Genomic DNA, 24,514 nt, shown 5'->3' with positions numbered 1-24,514 from the left:
TGTCTATTTCTTTGTCCATAATAAATTTGAATTGAACCATATTGTGGTCATTCTCACCAAAATACTCCCCCACCAACACATGAACCACCTGTCTGGCTTAATTCCCCAGAATTAGGTCCAGCACTGCGCCATCCCTTGTTGGGTCCTCTACATATTGACATAAAAGATTTTCCAGTATACATTTTAAGAATTCTACTCCATTTAGGCTCTTAACATGATGGCTATCCCAATTCAATGTTGGGAAAGTTGAAATCACCAAATATAATTACCCTCTTATTATTTTTACACCCCTTCGCGAATTGCACGCATATTTGCTCTTCAATTTCCCATTGATTATCTGGGGATCTATGATAAACATCTAGCACCAGGTGCTCCGGTTTCCTCCCACAATCCAAAAGATGTGCTGGTTAGGTGTATTGGCCATGTTAAATTCTCCTTCAGTGTACATGAACAGGCACCAGAGTGTGGCGACTAGGGGATTTTCACAGTAACTTCATTGCAGTGTTAATATAAGCCTACTTGTGACATTTATAAGTAAACTTTAGGTTAGGTGGATTAACCATGGTAAATATGGGGAGTTATGGGGATAGGTGGATTGGGGTGGGAGTGGGGGTGGGGGGCTTCTGGTGGGCCTCGGCATGATGCTCTTTCAGAGAACAGGGGACGAATGGCCTCCTTCTGCACCCTAGGGATTCTATGGATTGTATGGTAAGAATGGAAAGATTCATAACTTCAATCTCTGCCCAGGGTCTAGTTAATGGTATCTCTGTGAAAGAAAGGAACTTAGTGTTGAGTGTATAAACTTCCTCTGTTTCTAAATGCTGAATTTTCATGGCTTCTAAACAAAAAGACGAAGATTGTTGGTTGAAAGACAATGAATCATAGAATCCCTACAGTGCAGAAGGAGGCCATTCTGCCCATATCAAGTCTGCACCGACAACAATCCCACCCAGGCCCGAACCCCGTAACCCCACATATTTACCCCACTATCCCTCTAACCTACGCTCCCAGGACACTAAGTGCCAATTTAGCATGGCCAATCAACCTACCCGCACATCTTTGGAACGTGGGAGGAAACCGGAGCATTCGGAGGATACCCACACAGACACAGGGAGAATGCGCAAACTCCACACAGACATCAACCAAGTGGTAGATATCATTTGGTTTATCTGTGATTTCTAGAGGTATGCCAACATTACCACTCCACAGGGATGTACATTGATTATAACACAGAGAGAATCAATGATCTATCGCTCCTTGCAATTTTTTTCTTTTTGGTATGAGCAATTTTTAATTAATTTGTAAGTCTGTACAAGAGAATTCGTTTTATTTTTTAGACTCTTCTTCCTTGCAACAGCATCTTAATGATCCATTCTTAGCCTGCAGATGTTCTTCACAATGTTTGCAAGTTTCCTTGGTCCTGGTTCTGCAAGCTTCAGCCTGGTTAGCCAGTGGCTTCATTGCAAGTCTTGCCTGCCTTCAGTTTGTGAATGTGCCCCATCAAGATACGTTTATTCTTGAAGACATTATCCTTCACCTTCAGATACAGACTGTGATATATGTGGCGATTGATCTTCTTGGAGTGCCTGTATCTGCGAAGCAGAACCCTCAGAATTCTCATTCTCATTATCCAGGCCAGCTTCTCCAGCTTATGGGCACTAGCTGTACCCTTTCACTTACCAATGTCCACGTACCGGCCCCTCCTGCGTGCAAGGGTGTGCTTCCTGCATCAAGCACGCGAGTCTACAGCTTGTGGATAATCAGGCCATCTTTAACTAATTTTCTGATCTATTGATGGAGTCACCCCTTGTAGTTAAGAACAGCAATAATTCTGCCTTTGATTGGAAGATCAGTGCTGCCTGGACCTTGTAACTTGGTGTCCGGTAGATAAAGGATCAATAGCTGAAGCCAGTCAAAGTCATCTAATATTTTAAAAGTAATATCGAAGTCATGAACTTGGACTGTAACTGATCAATAGCCTGGATTAAGAGTACCTGGTTCCTGTAACTCCATAGTTTTGTCTGTTTCTTGATTTTCCATTTGTTGGAAAGAATGTGTTTCAAAAATATTTTCTGATTTTTGGCCTCAAATAAAACTGCTGGATTAGCAGAAATGCTCGAAATGTCTAGTTTTGTCACTGGTGGCATTATACACTCCTGCTGCGTGAGCTGTCTGGCATTAATACTGGGTTTTCGTGCCTCAATGCAAGCACTTCAAAATGGCTGCCAGTGTGGAGTTTCCCACCCTTTCAGTTGTTTGGTAAGCCTTCATACATGTGGGCCACTGAACATACGCCTACCTAATCTACAGTCCTATAAAACCTTGGAGTCACCACAACTTTTAACCTGAATAAACGTTTGAAGCTCGGCCTGTCTCACACCCTGGAGTAGCTGATCCACCGTGCCACCATTGGTGGCATGTAAGATCATTTTGATCAGCAGAAAGTCAGAAAGCTATTCATCCTGACAATCATGGAATAGCTCGTCTTTCCGCACCCCATATCTGCAAGAACTGGCTTTGCAATATAGATCAGTAAGGAATAATTCAATCGGCTCCCTAGGCCATTGTGAGTGCTAATTCAAACACACTTGTTGAATTACTAAATTTTGCTTCAGGCTAAAATAGGTGTAGATGGTTTTAATAATAAAATTAAAGTCCCTCTGGCTCCTGCTTTAGGAGAGTATTGTCTGCAAATGCACCTACTACATAAGGAAAGGAGCTAACTTGAAGATTTGGTTATTTTTGTGAAACCTGACACTGCTCAGTACAGGGAAAAATTTTCCAATTGCCGGTCTTTCTGTGAGTCCTCAAGGCAGTCCAATGGACAGGGCAAGGGCAGGAACTGTTCACTAGATGCAGTCATTGTTACCTCTCTCCAGTGTGTCTCCTTCCTGCACCAAAATTTCTCCAGCTGTTTTCAAAGGCTTCTTCATTCAGGTTGCTTTGATAACACCAATGTCTTCAAGGCTGTCGCCATGTGCTGAGATTGGATCCTTCTGTCTTGGATTTCAGGCATGGGATATGGTTCTTAGACAGACTATGGACGTATTCTGGTATCTAAACAATTTGCAGAACAGGCACGAAGCTCCTAGACATGCTCTAAGGCGTGTGGTCAGCACTGCTGCCTTACAGTGTCAGGGACCCGGGTTCGATTCCTAGCTTGGGTCACTGTCTGTGTGGAGTCTGCACGGGTTTCCTCTGGGTTCTCTGGTTTCCTCCCACAGTCCGAAAGACATGCTGATTAGGGGCATTGGCCATGCTAAACTCTCCCTCAGTGTACCCGAACAGGGTGTGGCGACGAGGGGATTTTCACAGTAACTTCATTTTAGTATTAATGTAAACCTACTTGTGACAATAATAAATAAAGTTTAAACTTTAACCTCTCTCTCTTTCTGTTCCTCAGCAATACATCATCATTTACATCAAATATTAACATATGCCATCTGCTAACCCAAAGGTTTTGCTCCTAGTTACTCGGACACCCAGCTGGCAGGAAGGAGAGTCAGCCAAAGAAAGAAGCAGTGCGCACTGTGCCAAAGAGAAGCCAAAATGCAGATGGCATCTTCACACATTTGTGCAATAGAGGAAAATGAACACGACCAACATGAGGCCAGAGGGAGGGAACCAGACCAGGAGGTCAAGGCAGCGCAGCTCACACCAGGGAGAAGGAGGAAGACAACTAGGTTTTATCCTGAGGTAAAGGCCTAACAACTGCGGAGGTCATATCTCAATATGACTGAACAATACAGAAGGACACTCAGGTTAAGCCAGGAATTGTCAACAACATGTGGCATGATAAACCACACCTTGAACCACAGTCTGCCAACCCTCATGTCCTGCCAGTGGTTGTCAAGGTTACTGTGGCTCAGAATTTTTTTGCATCCAACTCTTTCCAGGGCTGAACAGGAGATCCCTGCAAAATCTCATAATCAAATGCACACTAGTGCACCAAGGCAGTCATTGATATCCGTATGCTCAGGGTGGGGAAGCACATTAACTTCCTGCTGGATGTGGCATCACAGACACAGAGAGCCACAACTTTACACTATTGGCTGGCTTCCCTAAGGTGCAGGGGCTATCAACTGCACCCATATCACCATAAGGGTACTAAATCATCAACCTGACACCTTAGTGAACAGAAAGTCATTTCAGTCTCTGAATGTGGAGGTAGTTGGTGACCACATTTGTGTATGGTACCCTCATAGCTGCCACAACTCATTCATCCTGAGGAATTCCCAACTCTCTCAACTTTTTCAGACATTGACACAGATCCATTGTTGGCCTCTGGCAGACAAGGAGGTGGCTAATGGAGCAGCAAATGAAGCCTGAATGGAACTATAACAACGGCTATGTGATGACCCAGGATCATTGGGCAGTCACAAAATCTGCTTCAGGAGGAACTCTACGGTATTCCCCAGCAAGAGTGTCTTAGTCATGGCTTGCTGTATGCTGCACAATATTGAATAGCAGAGAGGCCTACAACTGGAATGGGAAGAAGCCAAGCCCAAAACTGCAACATCTGAGGGGGAGGAGAATAATGATGATGATGAGGTGGCCGATGGCTATGTTCAAGGATCTGACATGAAGAAGGAAGGAGAGGATGATAATGACAGAGCAACCTAGAGGCAAGTCCAGATAGCCATGTCTGATTCTTTGCAGGAGGGAGGTCATCATCAGAAGCGTCCTAATACAAAATAGATTTGCATACTTAACAGCAGCCAATCCCTGGCAAGCAGCTTCCACATAATAAACCTTTAATATGGAAGTCGCAGTTCCTCAGAGAAATGACTATCTTCAATAAGGGAAAAAAAAATCAAAGAATTTCAGTCAGTTACATGAATATAGCTTGAACCATCACCAGCATAACACTTGGCCTCAAGAATTGCACAAACACCAGTTTGAGAATTCCTTCACAACATGGACCCCTTGCATTTCTGCCAATGTCTGACAGCAATGTCATTGCTGAGGGAAAAAATGGTGAACTTTGACTATCTGCCACAAGGCAGTCAAGAATGCTATCAGTCTGTACAAATATCTGCTTCCTACAATTGAAGAGCTGTCAGCATTATTTCATGACTCCAGTCTTCAGAAATATTGATATGCGACTGAGCTACCTTCAGACACCTCTGGAAGAGCAAAGCAAATATCTTACAGTTTTGTTACTCCTGAAGGTGTGTTTCAGTTTCACAGAATTCCCCATCAGCTATAAACTTGTAGCTCTGAAGAGGAGACATATTGGACCCGAAACATTAACTCTGGTGGGGGTGATTTTACCAACGCATTGCGCACGTTTTCAGGCGTGAGGGGGTGATAAAGTGGGGCGTAAAGCACTTTGTGCGATTAGCGCTGGTTTTCGCCACTGGCACCATTTTAGAAGCTGGAAATGGGCGAGAGGCAGGTTAATGTATCTAAACTTATTATAATGCTGTTTAACATCTGCTTACCGAGCCCGGCGCACAATCGCCTGGGCTCGGCCCCCCTTTATGACCTTGCCGGGAAAGGTTCTCGCCGACGAGGAATAGACATGCTCCCCATGAACGGGTAGCAGTCGACTTAGCCTCACTGGTGGAACCGGAGGCCATTGAGGCCCTCCGGGGAGGCCAAGGGTAAGGAGGTTGCCCCTTGAGCAGTGGCAGACTGGCAGTGCCACCCTGGCACCTGGGCAATACCAGTCTGGCACTTGGGCAATGCCCACCAGGCAGTAATAGGGGAGGGGCTAGTGGGGGCATGGTTAATGGGGGAGGGGCAAATGAGAACTCTGGGGAGGGGGGAATGGTAAAATCGCACTCTGTCTTTCCACAGATGCTGCCTGCTGAGTTTTTCTGTTTTTATCCCGATGGATTAAGTTCAGCTCCGAGGTCATTCCAGAAGATCATTTCTTCAGTTTTGTCAGGTGTTGAGTGGATGTTCAATCATAAAGTCATAGAGGTTTACAGCATGAAAACAGGCCCTTCAGCCCAACTTGTCCATGCCGCCCTTTTTTTTAAACAAGTAAGCTAGTCCCAATTGCCCGCGTTTGGCCCATATCCCTCTATACCCATCTTACCCATGTAACTGTCTAAATGCTTTTTAAAAGACAAAATTGTACCCGCCTCTACTACTACCTCTGGCAGCTTGTTCCAGACACTCACCACCCTCTGTGAAAAAATTGCTCCTCTGGATCCTTTTGTATCTCTCCCCTCACACTTGATTTAAAATCATACCTGCGAGTAAATGTCTCACTCAACTGAAACCTGTGCCCTCTAGTTTTAGACTCCTCTACCTTTGGGAAAAGATATTGACTATCTACCTTGTCGATGCCCCTCATTATTTTATAGACCTCTATAAGATCACCCCTCAGTCTCCTGCGCTCCAGGGAAAAAAGTCCCAGTTTATCCAGCCTCTCCTTATAACTCAAACCATCAAGTCTTGGTAGCATCCCAGTAAATCTTTTCTGCACTCTTTCTAGTTTAATTTTAATCCTTTCTATTATCATTATTACACTATTATTCCCATGAAACTCATCTCCAGACTCCGTGGCTTGGGCCTCGGCACCTCCCTCTGCGACTGGATCCTGAACTTCCTAACTCACAGTAAGGATAGGCAACAACACCTCCTCCATGATCATCTTCAACACCGGTGCTCCACAAGGCTGTGTTCTCAGCCCATCTATTATACTCCTGATACACCTATGACTGTGCGGCCAAATTCCCCTCTAATTCGATTTTTAGGTTTGCTGACGACACCACCATAGTGGGTTGGAACTCAAACAATGACGAGATAGAGAATCTGGTGAACTGGTGCGGCAACAATAATCTCTCCCTCAATGTCAACAAAACGAAGGAGATTGTCATCGACTTCAGGAAGCATAAAGGAAAACATGCCCCTGTCCATATCAATGGGGACTAAGTAGAAAGGGTCGAGAGCTTCAAGTTTTTAGGTGTCCAGGTCACCAACAACCTGTCCTGGTCCCCCCATGCCGACATTATAGTTAAGAAAGCTCACCAAAGCCTCTACTTTCTCAGGAGACTAAGGAAATTTGGCATGTCAGCTATGACTCTCACCAACTTTTACAGATGCACCATAGAAAGCATTCTTTCTGGTTGTATCACAGCTTGGTATGGCTCCTGCGCTGCCCAAGACCGCAAGGATCTACAAAAGGTCGTGAATGTAGCCCAATCCATCACGCAAACCAGCCTCCCATCCATTGACTCTGTCTATACTTCCCGCTGCCTCAGCAAAGCAACCAGCATAATTAAGGACCCCACGCACCCCAGACATTCCCTCTTCCACCTTCTTCCTTCGGGAAAAAGATACAAAAGTCTGAGGTCACGTACCAACCGACTCAAGAACAGTTTCTTCCCTGCTGCTGTCAGATTTTTGAATGGACTTACCTTGCATTAAGTTGATCTTTCTCTGCACCCTATCTATGACTGTAACACTACATTCTGCGCTCTCGCGTTTTTTTCTTTATGAACGGTATGTTTTGTTTGTATAGCGCGCAAGAAACAATACTTTTCACTGTATGATAATTACATGTGATAATAATAAATCAAATCAAATCAAAACCTATAATAGGGTGACCAGAACTGTACACAGTGGGCCTGATTTTACCATTTTGAGTCTAAGTGCCGAATCTGGGCGTCAAATAAATCCAAGCCTGGAATCCCCTTTGCAGCGCGCCCATACGCGTTTTGCTGGCTCCAGTCTGATCCGCGCTGTGGGCGGGGCTTAGCGCTGCCGGGACGATCGGAGCTCTGAACTGCGCATGCGCAGTTTGAAAAAAATCTGAAAAAGCGCACCCGTGTCAGATCGCAGATCTGAGGAGTAGAAATGATGCCTTGATTTAAAATCATACCTGCGAGTAAATTTCTCACTCAGAAGGACAATTATTTGTTAGTTTAAAAATATAACCTGTTCCTGTGCAAGCCACTCAGAAGCAATAAACACAGCTGCATGTATTTAACTACATTTGCAATTTGCATCATTCTTGCTGATCAGAAGTAACTTTTAATATTTCCATGATGCCACAAATCTGTGTTGTTAAACACAGATAATGAGTGGGTGCCGAAAGATTTCCATGGACTAGTCTGTCAGTCAGTGCTCCCACTGATCCATCCCGTACCAATATCTCTGTCCAGCTGCCTGGAAATCATCGAGTCTCATCTGGAACCACTGAATTTGGTCAATAAATTATCTTTTTTGCCTTTGATGCTGCGATAAAAATCTCACCATTCACCAGACTCTGAAATGTCTTGCTGCACTTTACACTGGAGGTTGTCAGCTCTCTTCCAACTTGTCCTATGTTGGCCACTTGAGTCATTACTGCAGTTGAAGAAAAGTCTATGGTAACTGTATATTTCATCTAAAAGAATGCTGGCTTTTCATGCTGTGATATATGTGCGGTCAGTCTTCTGAGTTATGCCCCCTATTCCAGACATTAGATAAACATCCCTTCTGAAGGTTTTGTGGAGAAGCAAGGTCACATGACCCAGGACACCTAACTTTTTGGCCAGTTTAATAATACAGACCCCCCTGGGAGGCAGGCCCCACAGAGCAGACCCCCCCCAACCAGAGATCCATCCTCGCCCCCCTCCTCCCCCCCCCCCCAACCAGCGATCCATCTGAGCCCGCCCCCCTCCTCCGGCGGACACCAGTGGAACGGTGTGAAGTCCGGTCACTTTAGCCGTGGCTCCAAGTCTGTGGCCAGGAAGGTGTTGCAGGCTCTCGAAGGACTGAAGATGGTCGAGAAGGATGGTGGAGGGATCGAGGCAGGTTGGGGGTGTGGTCTGCTGAGGGGGCCTGCCTCCCAAGGGAGTCTGATCCCGGGGTGTGGTCAGCAGGGGGTGGGGTGCTCTGCCGGGGGGGTCTGCCTCCAGTCGGGGGAATCTGCCTCCAGGGGAGGGGGGTTGGTCTGCCGGGATGGTTAGCCAGGGGTCTGCCAGGGTGAGGGGGGTGGAGGGATTGCCACTGCTGGGGGGCGTGGGCTGGATATCGGGGCGCTCTGAGAAGCATGGTCGAGAAGGATGGTGGCCGCAGACTGACTTCACAAGGTCAGAGAGAGCTTCAGAGGTTCCCCTGCAGAATAGAAATCCGCTTCGGACTTTTATTTAGCAGGTCGCTAAAAGCGCGGATCCGGATCGGGCCGCGCGGTGGTAAAGTGGGATTTGATGGTAGAGTTGGGCGCGCAGCTCATTAAATCAATTTAAATGCATGCTAATGCATTTAAATCGTCGGGCCGCCCGATTCGGGCATGGATTAAAGTCTCGATTTGCTCAGATTCAGGTGCAGATCGCGTTAAAGGCCCGACACCCGAATTTACCGCGATTCCGCGCCCGAAAAAGGGCGCAAATTGTTGGTAAAATCGGGCCTAGTGTTCCAATGGGAATTCCAATGGGAATTCCCACTCACCTGAAGAAGGGGCTTGCAGCTCCGAAAGCTTGTGTGGCTTTTGCTACCAAATAAACCTGTTGGACTTTAACCTGGTGTTGTTAAACTTCTTACTGTGCACACTGCTGGTCACAGGCCTCGAGTTTGAAAAACAACCCTCGACAGCCACCGTCTGGCTTCTGTCATCAAGCCAATTTTGTATCCGTTTGGCTATCTCACCCTGGATCCCGTGAGATTTAGCCTTATGCAACAACCTACCATGTGATACCTTGTCAAAGGCCTTGCTAAACAATATGTAGACAATATCAACTGTACTGCCCTCATCTACCTTCTTGGTTACCCCTTCAGAAAACTCAATCAGATTGGTGAGACATGATTTTCCACTCACAAAGCCATGCTGACTGTCCCTAATCAGTCCTTGTGTCTCTATATGCCTGTAGATTCTGTCTCTCAATATACCTTCTAACAACTTACCCACTGCAGATGTGAGGCTCACTGGCCTGTAGTCCCCAGGCTTTTCCCTGCAGCCCTTGTTAAACAAAGGCACAACATTTACCACCCTCCAATCTTAAGGCACCTCACCTGTGACTATCAATGATTCAAATATCTCTGTAAGAAGTTTAACAACACCAGGTTAAAGTCCAACAGGTTTATTTGGTAGCAAAATAAACCTGTTGGACTTTAACCTGGTGTTGTTAAACTTCTTACTGTGTTTACCCCAGTCCAACGCCGGCATCTCCACATCAAATATCTCTGCCAGAGGACCCGCAATTTCCTCCCTAGCCTCCCACAACGTCCTGGGATACATTTCATCAGGTCCCGGGGATTTATCTACCTTGATGCACTTTAAGACCTCCAGCACCTCCTTCTCTGTTATCTGTACACTCCTCAAGACATCACGATTTATTTCCCCAAGTTCCTTAACATCCATGCTTTTCTCAACAGTAAATACTGATGAGAAATATTCATGTAGGATCTCACCCATCTCTTGTGGATCCACACATAGATGACCTTGTTGATCCTTAAGAAGCCCTACTCTCTCCCTAGTTACTCTATTGCCCTTTATGTATTTGTAGAAGCTCTTTGGTTTCTCCTTTGCCTTATCTGTGTCAATCTTGTGTCCCCTTTTTGCCCTCCTGTTTCTCTCTTAAATCTACTGTTACACCCTCTTCAAGGGATCTACCCGATCCCAGCTGCCTATGCATGTCATGGGCCTCCTTCTTCTTCTTGACCAGGGCCTCAACATCCCGAGTCATCCAGGGTTCTCTACTTCTACCAGCCTTGCCCTTCACTAAGAGGAATGGGCTTACCTTGAACCCTGGTTAACACACTTTTGAAAGCCTCCCACTTATCAGACATCCCTTTGCCTTCCCACAGACTCCCCCAATTAACTGTTGAAAGTTCCTGCCTGATACCATCAAAATTGGCCTTGCCCCAATTTAGAATTTTAACTTTTGGGCCAGACCTATCATTCTCCATAGCTATCTTAAAACTAATAGAATTATGGTCACTGGTCCCAAAGTGATCCCTCACTAACACTTCTGTCACCTGCCCTTCCTTATTTCCCAAGAGGAGGTCAAGTTTTGCCCCCTCTCTAGTCAGGCCATCCACATACTGAATGAGAAACTCCTCCTGAATACACTCAACAAATTTCTCTCCATCCAACCATCTAATACTAAGGCTGTCCCAGTCAATGTTGGGAAAGTTAAAATCTCCGACTATTACCACCCTATTTTTCTTGGAGCTATCTGTAATCTCCTTACATATTTGCTCCTCAATTTCCCGCCAACTATTTGGGAGCCTATAGTATAACCCTATCAAAGTGATTTCCCCCTTCTTATTTCTCGGTTCTACCCATATGGACTCAGTGGGTGAACCCTCGGTTATATTCCCTCTCAGTACTACTGTGATATTTTCCTTAATCAAAAGTGCAACTCCCCCTCCTCCCTTACTTCCTGTTCTATCTTTCCTATAGCATCTGTACCCTGGAACATTGAGCTGCCAACCCTGTCCCTCCCTTAGCCATATTTCAGTAATTGCTATAATATCCCAGTCCCACGTACCCATCCATGCCCTGAGTTCAACTGCCTTGCCCGTCAGGCTTTTTGCATTGAAATAAATGCAGTTTAATCTGGACTTCCCTTGCTCTCTGTCTTGCTTTTGCCTGATCTGTCTGGATTAGGATTACTGAGACTGCCTTTACTATTTAATGTGCTCTCTTTAACTTCTGTGCTGTCCTCAACTTTCTCTTCTGTCTCCCTACTGCTTTGGGTCCCACAATCTACTTGATGACATTGTTGTCTATGGAAGGGACAAAGCAAAACCCAATCAATGATTATCAATGGTGCTCACTCGACTCAGACAACACTACTTGATGATCAACAGGAACAAATGCATGGGATGCCTCTGGAGTTTGGGTTAGAAGCCTTTGGTAATCCTGGATTGCAGGTGGATCTTCCAGATGTGGTGTTGTTGAAGACGTACATCTTCCAGCCTCAGAATGTTCCTGGAGATCCAACTCATTCTCAGGAGGTCCACCTTATGGTTTCAGAGTGTTCCTTGAGATCTTCCTTCATTTTCAGGAGATCCACATTCTTTCTTCAATAGTGGGTCAATGATGTTTAGCACTTTTCAACATGGCACCAGAGAGGACACTGGCCTATGTACCATCAGGTCTGCCCCACCATGGATTATGGCACAAAACACTCGGTTGCATGATTAATTAGGTCAGGACCAGAAGGTTTGGTGTGCTTTTCCGCTGGCCTCCAAAGCGGGAAACACTTCTATGTTCCCGGACCCGCCACAGGTCTTAGCCCCCAGATGGAAGAATTCCCACTCAGCATCTCCACTAGTCCTTGTGCATTTCAGCCCACAAGTGGAAATATTTGTCAGGAGCTGCAACTGGAAATGTACATTGAGAGAAGTGAATGATCAATCTTGTGCACGTTATGCCCATTGACAGAAACTGAACAAATACACTACTGGACAGCAGGAAGCACCAGCCTGCATCTATGCATGTGAACATTGACATATGAAACTCTATGATAGAAAGTTCACTCTCTGCACTGATCATTAGGCGCTGACTACATTGTTAGCTAAATTAGGAACAAGTCATCGAGCTCTGTAATGATGGTCAAATCATTTTTATCGATATACTTTTGAGGTAAAATATCTTGTACGTTTATGCAACTGAGTGGCTAACATGATGAACCATATTACTATTGCAGACAGCATCAGTGATAATGAAGCAAGTTGCAATTTTGAAGACGACATGATTGCAGTGAATTTGCACAACCATAAATCTGGTGATGTGAGTGGAGTTGGACACAGTAAGTAAGACAGGAATGGTCTGATGTGGGGGAGAATGGAAAAGTGATACAGCAATGTGTATTATACTGTGCCTATGAAGGACATCAGGTGTGAAGATAAAATAATGATCTTGTGAATTAATCTGGTGTTCAGCAATATATTGTTGTAAAGAAGAGTTGATTAGAAACTGTGTAGCTTGTACACTCAGTGAGAAATCAGTTAAATTGTGTCCCACGCCTCTACAACTGACCCCTTGGCCAACAAACTCCAAGTTGATATTTTTGGAGAAGTGCAAGCAGCCCCTTGGAGTCAACATTTTCTGCTTGTTGTTCATGATCAACAGAACCAATGGCTGGACTCACAAATACCATGACAACTACTTCAATCATTGACGTTCTAGACAAGTTGTTTATAAATAATAAAATAGGATTTGACAGAGACTATCACCACAGACAATGGACTGCTGTTTGTTTCCAATGGTTCATGGACTTCCTAGCAAATTATGGAATTGATTACCATCTGACATTGCATTATGATCCACAATCGAATGGAGGAGTAGAACAACTGAACAGGGTGATAAATGACAGTCTGTGAGTGATTAAGTCAGAGTGGAAAATGTTTGAACAATCCATTCACATCCTGCTTCACAATATTGATCCATCTCACGCTCTCTGACCAGAAAGACAGCAGCCAAACTTATCACAGGTCATAACTTCTGAATACCACCGGTCATTCTTAAACTGTCACCACCTGTTAACAAGAATGTCAGAGCAAAGGCAGATGCAATCTCAAAGCAACAAGGTAAAGCAAAAGCATACTTTGGCAAATGAACAGGTGCAAGGGAACCACGATTTGAGATTAGTAACTCATCTCTTGACTCCCCAAAGCCTGTCCATCATCTACAAGGCACAATTCAGGAGTGTGATAGAATACTCCCCACTTGCCTGATTCAGTGCAGCTCCAATAACACTCAAAGAAGCTCAATATCATCCAGAACAAAGCAGACCACTTGACTGGTATTCCTTCCACATTCAATCCATCCACAGTAGCAGCAAGATGCACTGCAGGAACTCACTAGGACTCCTTAGGCAGCACCTTCTAAACCCATGACCATCTAGAAGGACAAGGGGAACACCACCACCTGGAGGTTCCCCTACAAATCATTCACCATCCTGGCTTGGAAATGTCCAACGCCGGCATCTCCATATCTTGGAAATGTATTGCCATTCCTTCATTGTCACTGGGTCAAAATCCTAGAACTTCCTCTAACAGCACTGTGGGTGCACACACATGCCAGGGATTGCAGCAGTTCAAGAAGGCAGCTCACCACCACCTTCTCAAGGGCAACTGGTGATAGGCAATAAATGCTGGCCTAGCCAGTGATGCCCATATCTCATGAAATAATTTTTAAAATCTTTTTTTGGCTCATCTGATGAAGGAGCAACGCTCCGAAAGCTCATGATACCAAATAAACCTGTTAGACTTTAACCTGGTGTTGTGAGACTTCTTATTGTGCCCACCCCAGTCCAACGCCAGCATCTCCACATCATAATTTTTCAAAATGAGTTATTTGTCCCTGTCTTCATTAAGGAGAGGGATGCAGATGTTTTAGTTAAAAAAGAGTTTGAAATATTAGATACAATATGCAAAGTGAGAGAGGAAGAGCTAGAGGAATTGACATCCTTGAACATGGATAAATCTCCAAGGCCAGATAGATTTTATCTCAGGCTGCTAAAGGAAGCCAGGGAGTAAATGGCAGATGCTCCGAGGGTCATTTTTCAATCCTCAGTGGGTACAGGTGAGGTATCAGAGGATTGGAAGTCTGTCAATGCTGTACCATTATTTAAAATGGGTGCGAGGGATAAACCAAATGGACCAAAATTCAGTAGTGGGCAAATTATTAGAATCATTTCTGAGTGTCTTTCATAAACTGTCACTGAGAAAGAAATGGATTAATGGAATGGATAATCAGCATAACTTTGTTAGGGGTAGGTTGTGTCTCACCAATTTAATCAAATTCTTTCAGGATGTAACAAGGAGGATTTGTGAGGGTGGTGCAGTAGATGTTATCTACATGGATTTTCGTGAGACATTTGACAGGTTCCACAAGGCAAGCTGGTCAGAAAGTAAAAACCCATGAGATACAGGGGAAGGTGGTACGTTGGATTCAAAATTGGCTCAGTGATAGGAAATGAAGTGCAATGGTTGGATGGATCTTTTTGTGAAAGGGAAGCAGCTTCCAGTGGCATTCCATTGGGCTCAGTATTCGGCCCCTTGCTTTTTGTTGCATATATTAACAATTTGGTCTTAAATCTGGATGGCATGATTGGGAAACATTGGTCCTTTAGTTGATAGTGAAGAAGATAGCTGTTGTCTCCAGAATGATAGCAAAGCTTTTGGTTCAGTGGGCAGAAAAGTAACAAATCAAATTCAGTCCAGAGAAATGTGCATTTGGGGAGGGCAAACAAAGTTAGGGAATGCATAATAAATGGGAGGACAATTGAGAGGGGTAGTGGAAATGGGTGACCTTGGTGTGTGTGCCCATTTGTCCCTGAAGGTGGCTGGACAGGTGGATAAGGTGGTAAATCGGGCAGATGGAGGCCATTCGGCCCATCGAGTCTGCATCAACAGAGCATCTTACCCAGGCACTATCCCCGTAACCCCACTAATCCCCCCTAACCTATATATCTAAGGGACAATTTAGCATGGCCAATCAACCTAACCTGCATATCTTTGGCGTGTGGGAGGAAACTAAAGCATACGGAGGAAACCCACACAGACACGGAGAGAACATGCAAACTTCACACAGACAGTCACGGGGTATTGAATCCGGGTCCCTGGCACTGTGAGGCAGCAGTGCTAACCACTGTGCCACCATACATTAAAAAAACATGTGGAATAGTTTTCCTTATTGAGGTATAGAATACAAAGGCAGGAGGAAATGATGGAACCGTATGGAACGCTGGTTAGGTCACTGCTGGAGTTGTGTGTGCAGTTCTGGTCACCACATTACAGGAAGGACATAATTGCACTGGGGAGAGTACAGAGGAGATTTACAAGAATATTGCCAGGGCTTGAAAGTTGTAGCTATAAGGGATGATTGGATAGGCTGGGTTTGTTTACCTTGGAACTGAGGAAACTGAAGGGTGACCTAAATGAGGTGTACAAGATTATAAGGGGCCTTGATGGGGGAGACAGGAATGCCCTGTTTCCCTCATGAAGAGGTCAATTACCAGAGGGCAGAGAGTTAAGGTGTTTGGTTGATGGATTAAAGAGGACATGATGAAAACCCTCTTCAGCCAGAGGGTGGTGGTGGGTGTTTGGAATTCACTGTTTGCTTTGGTGGTTGAGGCAGAAACCCTGAACTCATTTAAAAGGTACCTGGATCTGCATCTAAAGTACTGCCACCTGGGCAGCTAGTTTTCAACTTTTCAGCAGGCGCAGACATAGCGGGCTGAATGGCCTCTTTCTACCCCGCAATTGTTTAATGGTTTCGTGGTACTAATGTCCGTCAGGATGCTTACCTGTACATGATATAATGTGTTTTAATTCAATTTAATTTATTTTCATAAATGACCTGGATGAGGAAGTGGAGGGATGGGTTGGTACGTTTGCCGACGACACGAAGGTCGGTGGGGTTGTGGATAGTCTGGAGGGATGTCACAAGTTACAGAGGGACATAGATAGGATGCAAGACTGGGCGGAGAAGTGGCAGATGGACTTCAACCCAGATAAATGCGTAGTGGTCCATTTTGGCAGGTCAAATGGGATGAAGGAGTACAATATAAAGGGAAAGACTCTTAGTACTGTAGAGGATCAGAAGGACCTTGGGGTCTGGGTCCATAGGACTCTAAAATCGGCCCCGCAGGTGGAGGAGGTGGTTAAGGCGGCATATGATGTGCTGGCCTTTATCAATTGAGGGATTGAGTTTAGGAGTCTGGGGATAATGATGCAGCTATACAAGACCCTCGTCAGACCCCACTTGGAGTACTGTGCTCAGTTCTGGTCGCCTCATTACAGGAAGGATGTGGAAAAGATTGAAAGTGTGCAGAGGAGATTTACAAGGATGTTGCCTGGGTTGAGTGGCATGCCTTATGAGGATAGGCTGAGGGAGCTCGGTCTTTTCTCCTTGGAGAGACGTAGGATGAGAGGAGACCTAATAGAGGTATATAAGATGTTGAGAGGCATAGATCGGGTGGACTCTCAGAGGCTTTTTCCCAGGGTGGAAATGGCTGCTACGAGAGGACACAGGTTTAAGGTGCTGGGGTGTAGGAACAGGGGAAATGTTAGGGGGAAGTTTTTCACACAGAGGGTGGTGGGCGAGTGGAATCGGCTGCCGTCAGTGGTGGTGGAGGCAAACTCAATAGGGTCTTTTAAGAGGCTCCTGGATGAGTACATGGGACTTAATAGGATGGAGGGTTATAGGTAGGCCTAAAAGGTAGGGATATGTTCGGCACAACTTGTGGGGCCGAAGGGCCTGTTTTGTGCTGTAGTTTTCTATGTTTCTATGTAACATACACAATAGATACAATAATACAAACAATCATATTTGTACTTTCATTGATTTTTCTCTAATCCGGTATGCCAGATAGAAACCTGCACTAGTAAACTGCTGATCAGAGAGGTACTTCAAGGGGTTAAATTGACCAGCTGAAAAAGTAGTTCTAATATTTCCCTATTCTTTGCTAATCCCTCTTGTAAGTCAGGCAGATTGTGCACTATGTTATCAAAGTGGACACAGCAAAAATTAACCACCTTGACAAACGCACACTAATAATGTCAATGCAGCCAGAAACAGGAAGTTGGTGTTTTGTCATCCACAGTTAATCTTGACCAACTCTGCAATACTTCTTTATTTACAAATTATTACTGAATTACTCACTGCAGCAGGAAGAGACTGGGAAATTCTAGATAATGAATGAGAGTTTCTTTTCACAGCTCTCCTGACAGATTGGAATGTTTCACACAGTGATTCCTTTATAAAAATGCGTACTCATAATTCATTGCAGGATATAAAGAGCCATTTGGGTTTGGTATCCAGTTCTTTAAGGACAGTGAAGTGTTTGATTTTCTTTTGGACAAAGCCCACTCTATGATCAGTCTACTCATTCAGTGAACAATAGATGAAGGGTAGGGTTACATAGCCATCACAAGTTCAAATAACCATAATTATTTGTGCACCTGTACATTTGCAGAATATCTTACAATACCTTTGAAGTCACTATTAACAACTGGCTAACTACTCAGTTTGCAATGAAACAGCTCACATACTTCAGACTGGGAATTCTCCAAAGAACAGAGTATTATTGAGTAGTAAAACTTACTTGCCATGTGAAATATATTAATGCAGACCATTGGAGCTTTCAGTAGCTGTGCTAGATCTGAAGGATCTAAATCGTATCCTGCCATTCCTCACGCATTGAGTTCCCAATCTCACCGCCAAGGAAAGCCACTAAATGGCAGCCAGTTTTTACTTTTTTCCACAGAAATAGAAAGGAAAAATAAATTTAAAGATGTAACAGCCCTGAAATTCCACTGGGGTTCAACCCGGTTTTGATGGTGGGGAACTGGTGGAATGATCAGGGAAGCAGTGCAAATGGCCACTTAAAGCATTGCCCTGGCCTCTTTATTTCGCAAAGAGACTTGAAGAATTTCCACTGAATTTCCTGAAAATTTTCCACTGAACTTCTGAAGAATTCCCTGGCTTGGGTGACAATTACTTCACAAGGTATAGGCTGTAGGACTATCAGCTTCCCAGCTATGCTGGCAGCAGCTTTGCTGGTATTGTCCCATTTTGTAGATGATGATTTCCTACAGATGCAGAAGAAAGCTCTCATGTTTCCAAGATGTCTTCCCTGAGGGCCAAGAATACTGAGATTGAATCCCCCAGCACTGGGATTTCGGGAGGAAAAGACTAGGGATTAGAGTGGTAAATTGTTAAAGATATAGGACCTCAGGGGAAGGGTCAGATCTCAGCAGGTGGGGGGGGCATGAGGAGGCAGAGGGCTTGAGGTGTGAGGGTTGGATTTCTGGGTTGGGGTGGGGTGGGGTAGGTTGGAGGTTGAGGCATTGTTGGACCTGAGGTGCCTGGGGCTTGAAGCTGCCGCCCTGTGATGGGGGAGGGTCCAGTCAGATCAGGGGCTGTTGTGCCTGGGAAAGGAGGGGAGGAGGCGGTCCAGTTGGGTCACTGGGGGTGAGGAATACCTTAGAGGTCTGATTAGTTAGGGGAAGGAGGTGGGGGGGTGGGGGATCCCGTGGGAAATTGGGGATTCCCAATTCAGTCTGGGTCCACTTGATAGCACTGTAGATAACACCTTCCATCACTTTGCTGATGATCATGAGTAATCCACTGTGGCTGTATTTGGGTGGATTGGATTTGTTCTGTTTTTCATGGGTGAGATATACCCAGGCAATTTTCCACCTTGTCTGGTGGGTGTCAGTTTCACTGTGCATATAGAACTGCAACTGCCTTCATCAGCAAGGAATATGAAACACAAATTGCGGGCTTTGTAGTTTTAGGAGAATGTCTAGAGTTTTCCAAGTTCTTTGGAGAGGTAGGGTACCCTGTTGGATAGGTCCTTGACCTCTTTGGACATTTTTAAAAAGTTGTAACACCTGCCACAGAAGTTTAAAAAAACAATCAACTGTATTTGTCTGACACCCAAGGGAGTTGGAGGGTGGGACTGGGGACCTTGGGAGTGTTGTGATTTGTCTTGGAGACTTGGAATTGTACCAGCATGCCGCCCCGCTCGCAGAACGGAATTCTCCTTTGGCCTCGGGCTGGATTTTACAAGCCTCGCCCGAGCGAGGTCATAAAACCCCGGCATAGGTGTGAGACTTGTTTCTTAGACAGACTTTAGGCATATTTTGGTATCTGCTTAAGACCTCTTTATTATTAGTACTTCTAAAAAATAAAGAGGGGCATAGATAAGGTAGATAGTCAACATCTTTTCCCAAAGGTAGGGGAATCTAAGGGCATAGGTTTAGGTGAGAGGGGGGAGATACAAAAGGGTCCAGAGGGGCAATTATTTCACACAGAGGGTGGTGAATGTTTGGGACAAGCTGCCAGAGGTAGTAGTAGAGGCGAGTACAATTTTGTCTTTTAAAAAGCAATTAGACAGTTACATGTGTAGGATGGGTATAGAAGGATATGGGACAAATGCGGGCAAGTGGGACTAGCTTAGTGGTTAAAAAAAAAGGCAGAATGGACAAGTTGGGCCAAAGGGCCTGTTTCCAAGCTGTAAACCTCTATGACTCTATGACATGCTTTGAGGCATTGGATAAACCCTGGTGGATCCAGGCAGCTGACACTTTGACCACGTTTTGCAGAACCCACACATCACTTGTTCCAACTGACGTCTCATATATAAGCAGTCAGCATATTTATTTATTCATTTACAAGATATGTAAAGGATGTGGAAGCCATAGAAAGGGTGCAGAGGAGATTTACAAGGATGTTGCCTGGGTTGGGGAGCATGCCTTATGAGGATAGGTTGAGTGAGCTCGGCCTTTTCTCTTTGGAGAGACGAAGGATGAGGGGTGACCTGATAGAGGTGTATAAGATGTTGAGAGGTATTGATCGAGTGGATAGTCAGAGGCTTTTTCCCAGGGCTGAAATGGTTGCCACAAGAGGACACAGGTTTAAGGTGCTGGGGAGTAGGTACAGAGGAGATGTCACTCAGAGGGTGGTGGGTGCGTGGAATGGGCTGCCAGCAACGGATTCGATAGGGTCTTTTAAGAGACTTTTAGATAAATACATGGAACTTAGTAAGATAGAGGGTTATAGGTAAGCCTAGTAATTGCTAAGGTAGGGACATGTTTGGCACAACTTTGTGGGCTGAAGGGCCTGTATTGTGCTGTAGTTTTTCTATGTTTCTATGTGCATTGCTAGCTGGGCCAGCAATTATTGCTCATCTTTAATTGCCCTTGGGAAGGTGTTGGAAAGCCGCTTCCTTAAACCACTGCAGTCCCTGGGGTGTAAGTACACACAAAGTGCTATTAGGAAGGGTGTGTGACCTAGTGGTGTGTGTGTATATGTGCATATGTACATGCATGTGTGTGCATGCGTGTGTGCACAGTGTGTGTGTGAAACAGTTGGGGTCTTCATACTGGCAAAGTAATGTATATAGAAACATAGAATAGAAACATAGAAAAACTACAGCACAAACAGGCCCTTCGGCCCCACAAGTTGTGCCGAACACATCCCTACCTTCTAGACCTACCTATAACCCTCCATCCTATTAAGCTCCATGTACTCATCCAGGAATCTCTTAAAAGACCCTATTGAGTTCACCTCTACCACCCCTGACGGCAGCCGATTCCACTCGCCCACCACCCTCTGTGTGAAAAACTTACCCCTAACATCTCCCCTGTACCTACCCCCCAGCAGCCTAAACCTGTGTCCTCTCGTAGCAGACATTTCCACCCTGGGAAAAAGCCTCTGAGAGTCCACCCGATCTATGCCTCTCAACATCTTATACACCTCTATTAGGTCTCCTCTCATCCTTCATCTCTCCAAGGAGAAAAGACCGAGCTCCCTCAATCCCTCGATTGATAAATATAGTTGCAAGAAAAATGGGGGTGGCCTATAGGTAAATAATTCCATTTATACTACTTATACTTTTTTCATTTGAACGAGCTCTCTTTTATGAAGCATTCACGAGCTGGTTCTTATTAAAAAAATTAAACATTCAAAGTAGTTTCTAGTGAATACTAAATCCAATCCTAACGTCAACTGGAAATGACTTGGAGCTTCCCAGCGGATTCTTAACTCCACTCTTGGATGAGAGTGTTGTATTACTGAGCTGGAGGTGCATTTCTGAAATTCAAAGCTTCTTCATCATTTGCTCCACTTCTAATTTACAAATGTTATTATGTGACAGCACAACAACCTAAGCATGCTTGTGGACTCATGTTACATTTTATATTTGATAGTGTTTAACGAGTTAAAGAACATCCTTTTTGACTTTATTTCAGTCCTGAGGACCTGGAAACATAATATTCACCAAATGCTTCTTTTGTTTTCTCAATTGGATTATTAGAAAATGGTGAAATACTGTTCTGTGTCTGCCTGTTTCACCATGATTGCAGCCAGATGGAAGGATTTGAGAGTTAGGACCTATTTACTGACATGGTGATGGGACTCTTAGAGATGCAGAGATTCTTATTGAAAATAATGTAACAGTTCAGGGCATGCTTTTCTCCCCAAAGTCATAAAATTAAATCAGTGGGGGAAAGGGGATCACTGAAGGATATACAGGAGAGGGTTTGAAAGGGAGGATCTCCGTTTGTAGCAAAATTATAAACATTATCAAAAATGGGTGCCTACATTTCAATGCAATTAATAATCTAATATTATCTTTATAGTAAAGACTATCATTATTAGTTTTATTCATATGTTGATTTAAATTATATAAATTATACAAAGGTTAAATGTAATGTGTTAAAGCTTGACTTATAATGTTAGCAAAAAGAATAAAAATCAAAATGCTGGAAGTAAGCGGCAATTCCTGTTGGAGCTTTTACCACCCAAGACATTGTGAGAATAAGTTACCTGGGAAGGAACCTGACAACACATGTATGTATCCATGGAGCAATCCAGATATGTAAACAGCAGCTCAGGCATCTGCAGAATATAACAGACATTAATAATTTTAGATTTGTTATCTGGGTGCAATGTGGTACCCATCTGATCTGTTCAGGCAGTACTTCCTCTGTTTCATTGTGCTAATTGTATGTATAACCAGAACGGAAGTATAATTAACTTTTCTCCCAATAAATTAGAATTTGAACCATCTTTACAAGGCTACACTGGTTTCCAGAAAAAAACCACAAATTAATGCAGCAAATAATCCTCAGCTACTTCCTAAAGGGGAAGATAAATCATGGGGAACTTTTTTTGTGAAATACATGTCTTCCTACTTCTAGTTAAAATTCCAGTCATAAATACTTTTAAGCTAACAACAGGTATTTTTTATAACTATTAATTTGTAGTAGACAACCTATGTAACAAATACTTCCCATCCCCCAAACTTCCTTCCCCCGTATTTTATTCATGATGATTTTGCACTTAAAATTGGCCATTTATGTAACTTGTATCAAAATCACTGTGGGTGATTTTGTGGCTGACACTTCAGTGCAGCACTAAGTGAGCTCTGCATTGTCAGGGAGAGGTACTGGCTTTGTGAAGAAATAAATGTCAGTTAGAGTAGATGTTAAATGTTCAATGGTACTCTACAAAGAAGAGCCAAATGTTCATCTTGGGACAAGGCCAGTATTCCTCTCACCAAAAACTAATATTTGGTGTTTGCAAATTGCGTGGTCTGTTAATTACATAACAACAGTGACAAAAGTAACCAATCAGTTATGAAGTTTTTTAGGATGTCCTAAGGACACATAAAGCATCACATGTACCCAATTGCAAGACTTTTCTTTCCCTTAAAACATATTTGCAATTGAAACATTGCCCGATAGGTTTGTAGAGTGAGCAATCAGAGATTTTCATAATAAACTGTTCACAACTAAAGAGGAACATTATTTCAAATAAGCTAAATGTTTTAAATATTTTAATTTTTGCTTTATTTCATTTTATTGCCCCATAACATTTGTAAGGTAAATGTTCAACTTGCACAGTTCTTATTGTATAAAGGGAAAACATTGGAAAAGCTTAAATTGTTACTGCCAAATAATAATCAGAATGATAACAGTAAACAGTGGTGACAAAAAGGAATATTACTAGTGAGCTGTGTAATAAGCAACCTAGTATTACTGCTTTAATAAAAGCAAATTACTGCGGCTGCTGGAATCTGAAACCAAAAGAGAAAATGCTGGAAAATCTCAACAGGTCTGGCAGCTGTTTCAACAAAGGATCGTCTGAACTCGAAACATCAGCTCTTTTCTCTCCTTACAGATGCTGCCAGACCGGCTGAGATTTTCCAGCATTTTCTCTTTTAATTACTGCTTTAATTGTGTAATAAAGAACAGGGAACAGTACAAGCACAGGAACAGGCCCTTCGGCCCACCAAGCCTGCGCCAACACATGATGCCTTTGTAAACCAAAGACCTTTTACCCCTAGGTGGACCTTATCCCTCCATTCCCTGCCTATTCATGTATCTGTCAAGATGCCTCTCAACATTGCTAAACTATTTGCTTTCGCATTCCAGATACTTACCACCCTCTGGTTAAAAACCCTGTCGCTCATATCTCCTATAAACTTTCCCCCTTTTTTCTTTCCCCTAGTAGTTGACATTTCTACCCTGGAAAAAAGATTCCGACTATCCACTCTATCCATGCCTCTCATAATTTTGTAAACTTCTATCAGGTCACCCCTCAGCCTTTGACATTCAAGTGAAAATAAACCAAGTTTGTTCAATCTCTCCTCATAGCTAATACCCTCCAAATCAGGCAACATCCTTTTCTGTACCTTCGCCAAAGCCCCCACATCCTTCAGATAGTCTGCCGATCAGAATGCAATATTTCAAATATGATCTAACTAAAGTTCTACACAGCTGCGACATGACTTGCCAACTTTTATATTTTATGCCCCGACTGATGAAGGCAAACATGCCATATGCCTTCTTGACCACTTGTGTTGTCACTTTCAAGGATGTTATGTTATATAAGTGCAAAGATTCCACTAAGAGATATATAGTACTAATATCAGTGATAATACAAATAATGTCAGGAGGGAACACACAAAAGTTAAGATATAAATATGAAGCTGTCAGATTATTTTCTTTGAATCAATGCTAAGTTTTAAACAAAAAAATGTGAAACTCGGAGCCATTACTTCAGCATTGAATGTTTCCCATCATTTAATCAGACAAGTCCCCTCTT

At 43.8% G+C, this 24,514-nt stretch overlaps 1 pseudogene; it reads right to left on the bottom strand.

Moving 5' to 3' along the window:
* Positions 1–1,326: 1,326 nt before the first annotated feature.
* On the bottom strand, positions 1,327–2,147 carry LOC144495492 (large ribosomal subunit protein eL19 pseudogene; annotated as a pseudogene).
* Between the last annotated feature and the right edge of the window lie 22,367 nt (positions 2,148–24,514).

Source organism: Mustelus asterias, chromosome 7 (genome assembly GCF_964213995.1).
Source record: "Mustelus asterias chromosome 7, sMusAst1.hap1.1, whole genome shotgun sequence".
Taxonomy (NCBI): domain Eukaryota; kingdom Metazoa; phylum Chordata; class Chondrichthyes; order Carcharhiniformes; family Triakidae; genus Mustelus; species Mustelus asterias.
This window is presented reverse-complemented; position numbering and strand designations above follow the sequence as displayed.